This window comes from Microtus oregoni, unplaced genomic scaffold (assembly GCF_018167655.1).
Source record: "Microtus oregoni isolate MIOR12 unplaced genomic scaffold, Mior012 000025F_ref0000491, whole genome shotgun sequence".
Classification (NCBI taxonomy): domain Eukaryota; kingdom Metazoa; phylum Chordata; class Mammalia; order Rodentia; family Cricetidae; genus Microtus; species Microtus oregoni.
In genome coordinates, this window is record NW_024543084.1 from 24846971 (window position 1) to 24856587 (window position 9617).

Genomic DNA, 9617 nt, shown 5'->3' on the forward strand with positions numbered 1-9617 from the left:
CATTTATTAATTGTTTCTCTCAGTGTCTGTGCTGCTGGGGTTCTATTTAGGAAGTGGTCTCCTGTGCCAATGCGTTCAAGTGTACTTCCCACTTTCTCTTCTATAAGGTTCAGTGTGACTGGCTTTATGTTGAGGTCTTTGATCCATTTGGACTTGAGTTTTGTGCATGGTGATAGATATGGGGCTATTTTCATTCTTCTACGTGTTGATATCCAGTTATGCCGGCACCACTTGTTAGATATGTTTTCTTTTTTCCATTTCATATTTTTTTGCTTCTTTGTCAAAAATCAGGTGTTCATAAATGTGTGGATTGATATCCGGATCTTCAATTTGGTTCCATTGGCCCTCCTGTCTGTTTTTATGCCAATACCAGGCTGTTTTCAGTACTGTAGCTCTGTAGTAGAGTTTGAAGTCAGGAATTGTGCTGCCTCTAGAAGTTCTTTTATTGTACAGGATTGTTTTGGCTATCCTGGGTTTTTGATTTTCCATATGAAGTTGAGTACCATTCTCTTGAGGTCTGTGAAGAATTTTGCTGGGATTTTGATGGGCATTGCATTGAATCTATAGATTGCTTTTGGTAAGATTTCTATTTTTACTATGTTAATTCTATATACCCAAGAGCATGGGGGATTTTTCTGCTTTCTGGTGTCTTCTTCAAAGATTTAAAGTTCTTGTTATACAAGTCTTCCACTTGTTTGGTTAGAGTTACTCCGAGATATTTTTATGCTATTTGTGGCTATTGTGAAGGGTGTTGATTCTCTGATTTCTTTCCCAGCCCTTTTATCATCTGTGTACAGGAGGGTTACTGTCTTTCTTTCTTTTTTTCTTTCTTTCTTTCTTTCTTTCTTTCTTTCTTTCTTTCGTTAATCTTGTATCCTGCTACATTTCTGAAAGTGTTTATGAGTTGTAGAAGTTCCTTGGTAGAATTTTTGGGATCACTTATGTAAACTATCACATCATCAGCAAACAGTGAGAGTCTGACTTCTTTTCTGATTTGTATCCCCTTGATCTCCTTTTGGTGTCTTATTGCTCTAGCTAGAACCTCAAGAACTATATTGAATAGATATGGAGAAAGTGGACAACCTTGTCTTGTTCCTGATTTCAGTGGAATCGCTGGGAGTTTCTCTCCATTTAGTTTGATGTTGGCTGTTGGCTTGCTGTATATTGCCTTAATTATGTTTAGGTCTGTTCGTTGTATCCCTCCTCTCTCCAAGACCTTTATCATGAAGGGATGTTGTATTTTGTCAAAAGCTTTTTCGGCTTATAATGAGATGATCGTGTGGTTTTTATTTTTCAGCTTGTTTATATGGTGGATTACGTTGACAGATTTTCATATGTTGAACCATCCCTGCATCTCTGGGATGAAGCTGCCTTGATCATGGTGGATGATGGTTCTGATGTGTTCTTGGATTTGATTTGCCAGTGTTTTATTTAGTATTTTTGCATCAATGTTCATGAGTGAGATCGGTCTGTAATTCTCTTTCTTAGTAATGTCTTTCTGTGGTTTGGGTATCAGCGTAATTGTAGCTTCATAAAAAGAGTTTGGCAATGTTTCTTCTGTTTCTATTGTTTGGAATAATTTGAGGAATATTGGTATTAGTTCTTCTTTGAAAGTCTTGTAGAATTCTGTGCTGAAACCATCTAGTCCTGGGCTTTTTTTTTTTTTGGTTGGGAGACTTTTGATGACTGTTTCTATATCTTCAGCAGTTATAGGTCTGTTTGGTTTGCTTATCTGGTCTTGCTTTAATTTTGGTAAATGCTATTTATCCAGAAAGTTTTCCATTTCCTTTAAGTTTTCCAATTTTGTGTAGTACAGGTTTTTGAAATATGACCTGGTGATTCTCTGTATTTCCTCCGTGTCTGTTTTTTGTACCCCTTTTCATTTCTGATTTTTTTAATGTTGATATTCTCTCGCTGTCTTTTGGTTAGTTTAGATAAAGGTTTTTCTATTTTGTTGATTTTTCTGGAAGAATCAACTCCTTGTCTCATTGATTCTTTGTATTGTTTACTTTGTTTCTATTTTGATTTCAACTCTCAATTTGATTATTTCCTGCCATCTTGTCCTCCTGGGTGAGTTTGCTTCTTTTTTTTGTTCTAGTTTTCAGGTGTTCTCTTATTCCATTTGTGTGGGATTTTTTCCAGCTTCTTTATGTAGGCATTTAGTGCTATGAACTTTCCTCTTAACACTGCTTTTATTGTGTCCCATAAATTTGTGTATGTTGTGTGGTCATTTTCATTGAATTTTAGGAAATCTTTAATTTCTCCCTTTATTTCTTCCTTGACCCATTGATGATTCAGGTGAGTATTGTTTAGTTTCCATGTGTTTGTGGGTTTTCTGGAATTCGTATTGCTGTTGACTTGTAGTTTTAAAGCATGGTGATCTGATAAGGTACATTGGGTTATTCCAATTCATTTGTATTTGTTGAGGTTTGTTTTGTTACCGAGTATGTAACATGAGGTGCTGAGAAGAAGGTATATTCTTTTATGTTTGGATGGAATATTCTATAGATGTCTGTTAAGTCCACTTGAGTTATGACATCTGTTAGTTCTCTTATTTCTCTGTTCATTTTTTTTTTTTTTTTTTTTTTGGTTTTTTGAGACAGGGTTTCTCTGTGGTTTTGGAGCCTGTCCTGGAACTAGCTCTTGCAGACCAGGCTGGTCTCGAACTCACAGAGATCCGCCTGCCTCTGCCTCCCGAGTGCTAGGATTAAAGGCGTGCGCCACCACTGCCCGGCTCTCTGTTCATTTTTTGTGTGATTGACCTGTCCAATGGTAGGAGGACAGTATCGAAGTCTCCTACTATTAGTGTGTGGGGTTTAATGTACGATTTAAGCTTTAAAAGTGCCCTTGTGTTTGGGGCATAGATGTTCAGTATTGAAATTTACTCTTGATGGATTTTTCCTGTGACTAATATGAAATGTCCTTCTTTGTCTCTTTGATTGATTTTAGTTTGAAGTCTATTTTGTTAGATATTAGGATAGCTACACCCGCTGTTTTTTAGGTCTATTTGATTGGAATATTTTTTCCCAACCCTTTACTCTGAGACGATGTCTGTGTTTGAGGTTGAGGTGTGTTTCTTCTGTGCAGAAGAAGGATGGATTCTGTTATTCGTATCCAATCTGTTAGCCTGTGCCTTTTTATAGGTGAGTCGAGTCCATTTATATTAAGGAATATTAATGACCAGTGATTGCTATCTCCTGTTAATTTAGTTTTTGTTGTTGGTGATGTTAATTTATTTGCTTTTCCCTTCTTTGGGATTCGCTGCTATGAGATCATCAATTGTCTGTGTTTTTGTTGGTGTAGCCACCTTCCTTGGGTTGGAGTTTTCCTTCTAGTATTTTGTGTAGGGCTGGGTTTTTTGGCTAGGTATAGATTAAATCTGGTTTTGTCATGGAATATTTTGTTTTGTCCTTCTATGGTAATTGATTTTTTTTTTTGTTTTTTGTTTTTTGTTTTTCGAGACAGGGTTTCTCTGTGGTTTTGGAGCCTGTCCTGGAACTAGCTCTTGTAGACCAGGCTGGTCTCGAACTCACAGAGATCCGCCTGCCTCTGCCTCCCATGTGCTGGGATTAAAGGTGTGCGCCACCACCGCCCGGCCCTTCTATGGTAATTGAAAGTTTTGCTGGGTATAGCAGTCTGGACTGGCATCCGTGGTCTCTTATTGTCTGCATAATGCTTGACCATGACCTTCTGGCTTTTATTGTTTCCAATGAGAAGTCAGCTGTAATTCTGATAGGTCTACTTTTATATGTTACTTGGCCTTTTTTCTTTTCAGCTCTTAATATTCTTTCTTTACTCTGTATGTTTACTGTTTTGATTATTATGTGGCGAGGGGACTTTTTTTTTTTTAATTCAGTCTGTTTGGTGTTCTGTAAGCTTCTTATATCTTCATAGACATATCTTTCTTTAGGTTGGGAACATTTTCTTATATGATTTTGTTAAATATATTTTTTGTGCTTTTGAGTTAAACCTCTTCTCCTTCTCCTATCCCTATTATTCTTAGGTTTGTCCTTGTCATGGTGTCCCATATTTCCTGGATATTTTGGGGTAAGTTTTTGTTAGATTTAATGTGTTTTTTTTTCTTTTAGTAATGAGTCTATTAGCTCTATTTTATCTTCAGCGCTTGAGATTTTCTCTTCCATGTCTTGTATTCTGCTGTTCATGCTTACGTTTGTGGTACCTGATCTTTTTTTTTTTTAATATTTTTTATGGTTTATTTAACTTTATTTTATGTGCATTGGTGTGAAGGTGTCAGATCCCCTGCAACTGGATCTTCAGACAGTTGTGAGCTGCCATGTGGGTGCTGGGAATTGAACCCGGGTCCTCTGGAAGAGCAGTCAGTGCTCTTAACCACTGAGCCATTTCTCCAGCCCCTCCTGATCTTTTTCTTATGATTTCTGTTTCTATAATTCCCTCGGCTTGTGTTTTCTTTATTGTCTCTATTTCAGTGTTCAAGTCTAGAATAGTTTTTCTCATATATTTGATTGCTTTTTCTTGGTTTTCTTTAAGTGATTTGCTGATGTCTTCCAATTTTTTGTTTGTCTTTTCCTCCACTTCTTTGAGGGAATTTCTCATTTCCTCTTTCAGATTTTCAAACATTCTCTTGAAGTTATTATTTAGGTTATTTTTTTCTGCTCCATCTATATTTGGTTGTTCAAGTCTTGCTGTTGTAGAGTCTTCAGGTTTTACTGGTGTTGTGTTGCTCTCTGTGGTGTTGCGTGTGATCTTACATTTTCTGGTCATCTTTTCCTCTAATAGGTGTGGTTGGGGGCTGTCTGTGACTCTGGTGATTAATCTTCTAGGTGCTAGTGAATCCAAGGCTCAGATGGTTGTTCCTCGTGGTACTGTCAGTGCTATGGTTCTAGCTATCCCCTTGGTGACTGTGTGTTCCTGGAGGTTGCTTAGCCCTCCTAGGCTTTGCTCCACTCCCTTGGAATTTGCTGTCTCTGGCCTGCTCTAGCCTAGGTTGTCAGCTAAGACCTGTTTCTGTCAATGTTCCTGGTCTGGATCCCCTCCTGCAGTGGTCCCTGGCTTGGGTTTGGTCCTACAAAGGTTTCTGGCTCCAGTCTACTGCCTCGGAGTTCCCAGGCTCGGGTGCACCCAGACCTGCAGAGGACCTGGCTCAGTCTGACTCCCTCAGAGGTCCCAGACTCATGCTCAGACCCGCAGAGGTTTCTGGTTCCTGCCTATTCTCTTTGACGTCCCAGACCAACACCCAGACCCACAGAGGTCCTGGTTCAGGCCTACTCCCTCGGAGGTCCCAGATTCATGCCCAAACCTTCAAAGGACCCGGCTCAGGCCTAGTCCCTTGGCAATCCCATACTCACGTCCAGACCCGTAAGGGTCTTAGCTTAGGTCTACTCCATTGAAGGTCCCAGCTTCATGTTGAGATCCTCAGCGGTCTCTGGCTCTGCCTCACCCACTCAGCGGTTGCTCCCCTGTACCTGTTCCTGTGGAGTTCGCTGTCTGGGGTCTGCTCTGGCCCAGGTCGCTGGCTCAGTCTGCTCCATAAATGTCCCTGGTCTGGATTCCTCTCCCGCTCCTGTGAGCGCCATCTCAGGCCACTCCAGCCTAGGGTGATGGTGTTTCACTGCAGCAGTAGAACCCTGACTAACACTGGAGTGGGACACCTGGTGCCATGGCTTTGTACACAGTGCTGCTTGCCCATGTCACAGGCAGTGAGATGGGCACCAACTCTCTAGAGCCTTGGTTCTGGCCTCACATCTCTAGACCAGGCCTGTTTGAAGCAGCCGTGGGCAAGACTATGTCGTGACAGGCAGCTTGGGATGCGTGCTCGGCAGGGGACAATCAGGAATCCAAGACAGGGCTCTGCCACCACAAGGCCTCCACAGGTGCACTCAGCAGGGGGTTCACATCCCACGACCAACTGCTCCAGCTGACATGTCCCTAGTCCTTCCAAAGCAGACAACTGGCCTGCTTCCCACAGCCTTCCCGATGACAGGAGCCACCTCAGTCACACAGGACTCACTTTTTATTATTTTGCACGTGTGTTGGCTTTCCTCCCTCCATCATGTGAGTGCAAGGGTTGAATTCAGATGTTCTGGCTGCGAGCACCTTTGCCCGGCTGTGACCTAGCCGCAGTTCTGCACTTAGCACGCTTGCTTTAGCGTCCTGGTGCTGCTGGGACACCATATGCCACCGCTCTGCTTCTCCTAGTCTCGGGTCTTTAGAATTTAGTCTTTAGGTTTTTTCTAATTTTATGTGTATTAGTGTTTGTCTGTCTGTCTGGACACCACACACCACAGTGCCCACAAGGCTGGAACTGGAGTCCTGGAAGGGTAGTGGAGATCCGGTCCTCTCCCAGAGCAGCCAGTGCTCTTAGCCTCGGACCTGATTTGTCAGCCCTGGGTTGTTTGTTTGTTTGTTTGTTTTTTCGTACTGTAGTGGCTTTGGGGGCTCATTCCCTGTAGGTGGTCACTTCAATCAGCACGAAGTTTGTGGGACCGGACGTCTCAGCTGTGATGGAGCACAAACAGCCTTCTGGGGACTGGGCTGCTGCAGCCTGTGTGTCAGCAGCAGGGATGGCCCTCGGGGATCAAAGGTCTGGGCTGTGGTCATGGAGTCCAGGGCCCACATGGTCGCACAAGCAGCAGAGCTCAGGAGAGGCTGCAGCTGTGGCACACCATGACCTTGAGTTCACCTTGCAGCAACTGAGCCACCCATTGCCAGCAGAATCCACAGGGCAGGAATCCTGGGCCCCAAGAAGAGCCGTCAGCGCCATCCCAGTGTTCACCCTGAATGTACCCCTCATCCCCGAGAGTCTAAGGCCTAGACCTCACCAGTCCAGCCTTCAGCACTTGCTCAGGAAAGCTGACACTATGTAAACCCTCACCTCCTGATCCATCTGCCTCCACCCCCCAGCTGCTGGGGTGCCAGGCTTGTTCCTGTGGGCCACAGCCTTCCAGTGCCGCTCTGAGCACTGTCAGCTGAGTTCAGCCCCCTAGTCCAGACAACTGCAGGGAAGGAGGTTTGTTCAGGCTTCCAGTGTTCAGGCATGGCAGAGCCACTCAGTTCATGGCTACCCAGAAAGGAGTGTACAGGAAGGAACAGATAACACACAAAGGTTGTGTTTCCACAACCACCAACCTCCAACTGGACTTCCAAAGAGCCTCCCAAAGTAAAGAAAGCCACAGCTGGGACCCAGGCATGGGAAACAGCTGCCGCCTAGGCGGTGCCACCTAGACGGTGCTTGGTGACCTCACTAGAGACAAGGAGCAGCTGCTTATAACCCAGCGGCTGCTGTTCAGCGGCTGTGCACTTGAGGACACCTCCAATACTGAAGTCCACCAGGGCAGATGGGGAGTGCAGCTTTTTTCTTTTTTTACTTTTAGAATTTCTCTGTGTAGACCAGGCTGGCCTTGAACTCACAGAGATCCACTTGCCTCTGCCTCCCGAGTGCTGGGATTAAAGACGTGTCCCACCGGGCCTACTTTGTGTGCACTTTCAGCAGGAGGCAGGTGGATCCCTGCTGTTCAGGACAACCAGGTTCGCATAGAAAGCACCAGTCTCAAAATAAAAAAAATTTTTTTTTGTTACTTTAGTGTGCTCATGTGGTGCCTGATGCTGAGCCCTGGGCCTGGGGGCTATGCGCCCACTCCCCTACTGCAACTGAGCCCTGGGCCTGGGGGCTATGCGCCCACTCCCCCTGACTGAACTCCTCTGCTGCTGTGGAGACTGGCTGTGCTGTCTGCATTGTCTTCAAACTGATCATCCTCCTGCCTTAGCCCCCCAAGAAGCTGGGTATCTATTTTCTCTTAGGCTGTGTGGTCACTGTCCAGCACCCTGCAGTGGTTGCCGCCCCAGTAACTGACCAGGTCTTCTGAAGAGATGGGGTTTCACCCGGCCAGACCGTTGGCGCACAGAAGACATGGCCGCGCAGTGATAGACATGAGACCATATCCCCCTTTGTCAAACCCAGGCCAAGGCTTGGCTTGCTAGGGCTGGTGGGCTGGGTGGCCGTCTCCTCCTTAGGTCTTCCTCCCAGCAGGCCTTACCTTATCCTCCCTCTCCTTTGGATCACTCCTTCCCCTCCGTTTGTACCTCCCTCCACGGCTGTCTGATTGCGCACTGGAAACACCATGCGGGGCCCCAACTTGAACCCCGAGTGGACGCCAGGGGGCACGAGGCCAGGCTGACAGCTCAGGGCGCCAGGGAATGGAGGCTGTGGCCGGGGAGGGGAGGGGAAGGGAGGAAAGGAAGGATAGAGACAGAGTAGAGGCTTGGCCATGGGTGGCAAAGTGCCTTCACTGTGCCCCAGGAAGATGAGGCGGGAGGATATCGACATTAAGGCCAGCCTGGGCTACCTGGTGAGATTGTCTGAAATGGGGAGCGGGGGAGCAAGAGAGGCATTTGTGGAGCGGGCGAAATGGCTCCACGGGAAAAGCGTTTCACTCACAAGCCTGAGAACCTGAGTTTGATTCCCAGAACCCTGATAAAAAGATGCTCTTGAAGGCACATCTCTGTAATCCCAACACGGGGTGCGGAGGCAGGAGAATGCCCAGGCTTGCTGGTCCCCAGGTTGAGCAAGAGATCCTGTGTGCTCGCGCGGGGGCTGGGGAGGCTTTGGGGTCTCCTGTCTTGTGTCAAGGTGTTCCTTCCCTGCCTTGCGCATTCCTGAGGCTGCTGCGTTGCCTCCCTGGGTCTTAGCCGCCGCCCCCTAGCCTTACCTCCCGCCTCTCCCTTGCCCCTGCCCAGGTCTGCCAGGAGGGGCGGGCGTGTGAATGCGGTCACACCTCGCCTGATGGTTGTGTGAGGCGCCGGATTCCCCGGGGTTCCCGGCCTGACGCTAAGGGCGGAGCCCACACCAGGCACCTTCCCGGGGTCTAGTGCTGGGCGGGAGAAAAGCCTCCCCAGGTGGCTTTGGAGCGGGAAGAGTTAACAGCAAGGAAATGACCAATCAAAGGGGAGCTGGCGGTGGGGGGCGTGGCTCATTGTAGAACAGCTGCTGTGTGTGCTCGCAAACCCCCTCAATCCCAGCTTATTCCCAAAAACAGAATGAAAGGAAAACCGTGGGTGCTGGGCGTATCCTGCAAGAGCAACCTCCCTGAGGAGAATGGGACGTGTGGAGATGCACAAGGGCCTGGCGTTTGGGGCTCAGACCAGGGTCACCCAGGTCATACTTTGTTAACCCTTGAAATGGGAGAGCAAAACTGCAGAGGCCAGGAAAGGGAGCTGGGATGACCCCTCCCCCCAACTAAAGGCTCGCCTTCTAATGTGTCAATCATCTTAAACTGGAGTTATTGGTAGACTCACCCACTGATGATGGCCGAATCCTCTGGCCACCTCTGAGCCTTCAGTTTTGAGTATGGGAGCCCAGGCTAGCCTCTGAAGTGCTGGGATCCAGGCGGGAAGTTCTCTTTTATATTGCCCTTTGGGGGAACATTCTGAATCTGAACCCATTCTCGTTCAGACTGATTCGGACTTAGGGCTCTATGGCAAACTATTTTATTGTGTTGAACACCCTGATACAAAGCAATGGGGGACTGTACTTCATTTCCAGCCCATCAAGCAGGCCAATAGTTCATGCAGGAGCCTGGAGGCAGGAACTGAAGCGGCGGCCATGGGGAGTGCCCCGGGGGTGGAATAGCCCACAGTGA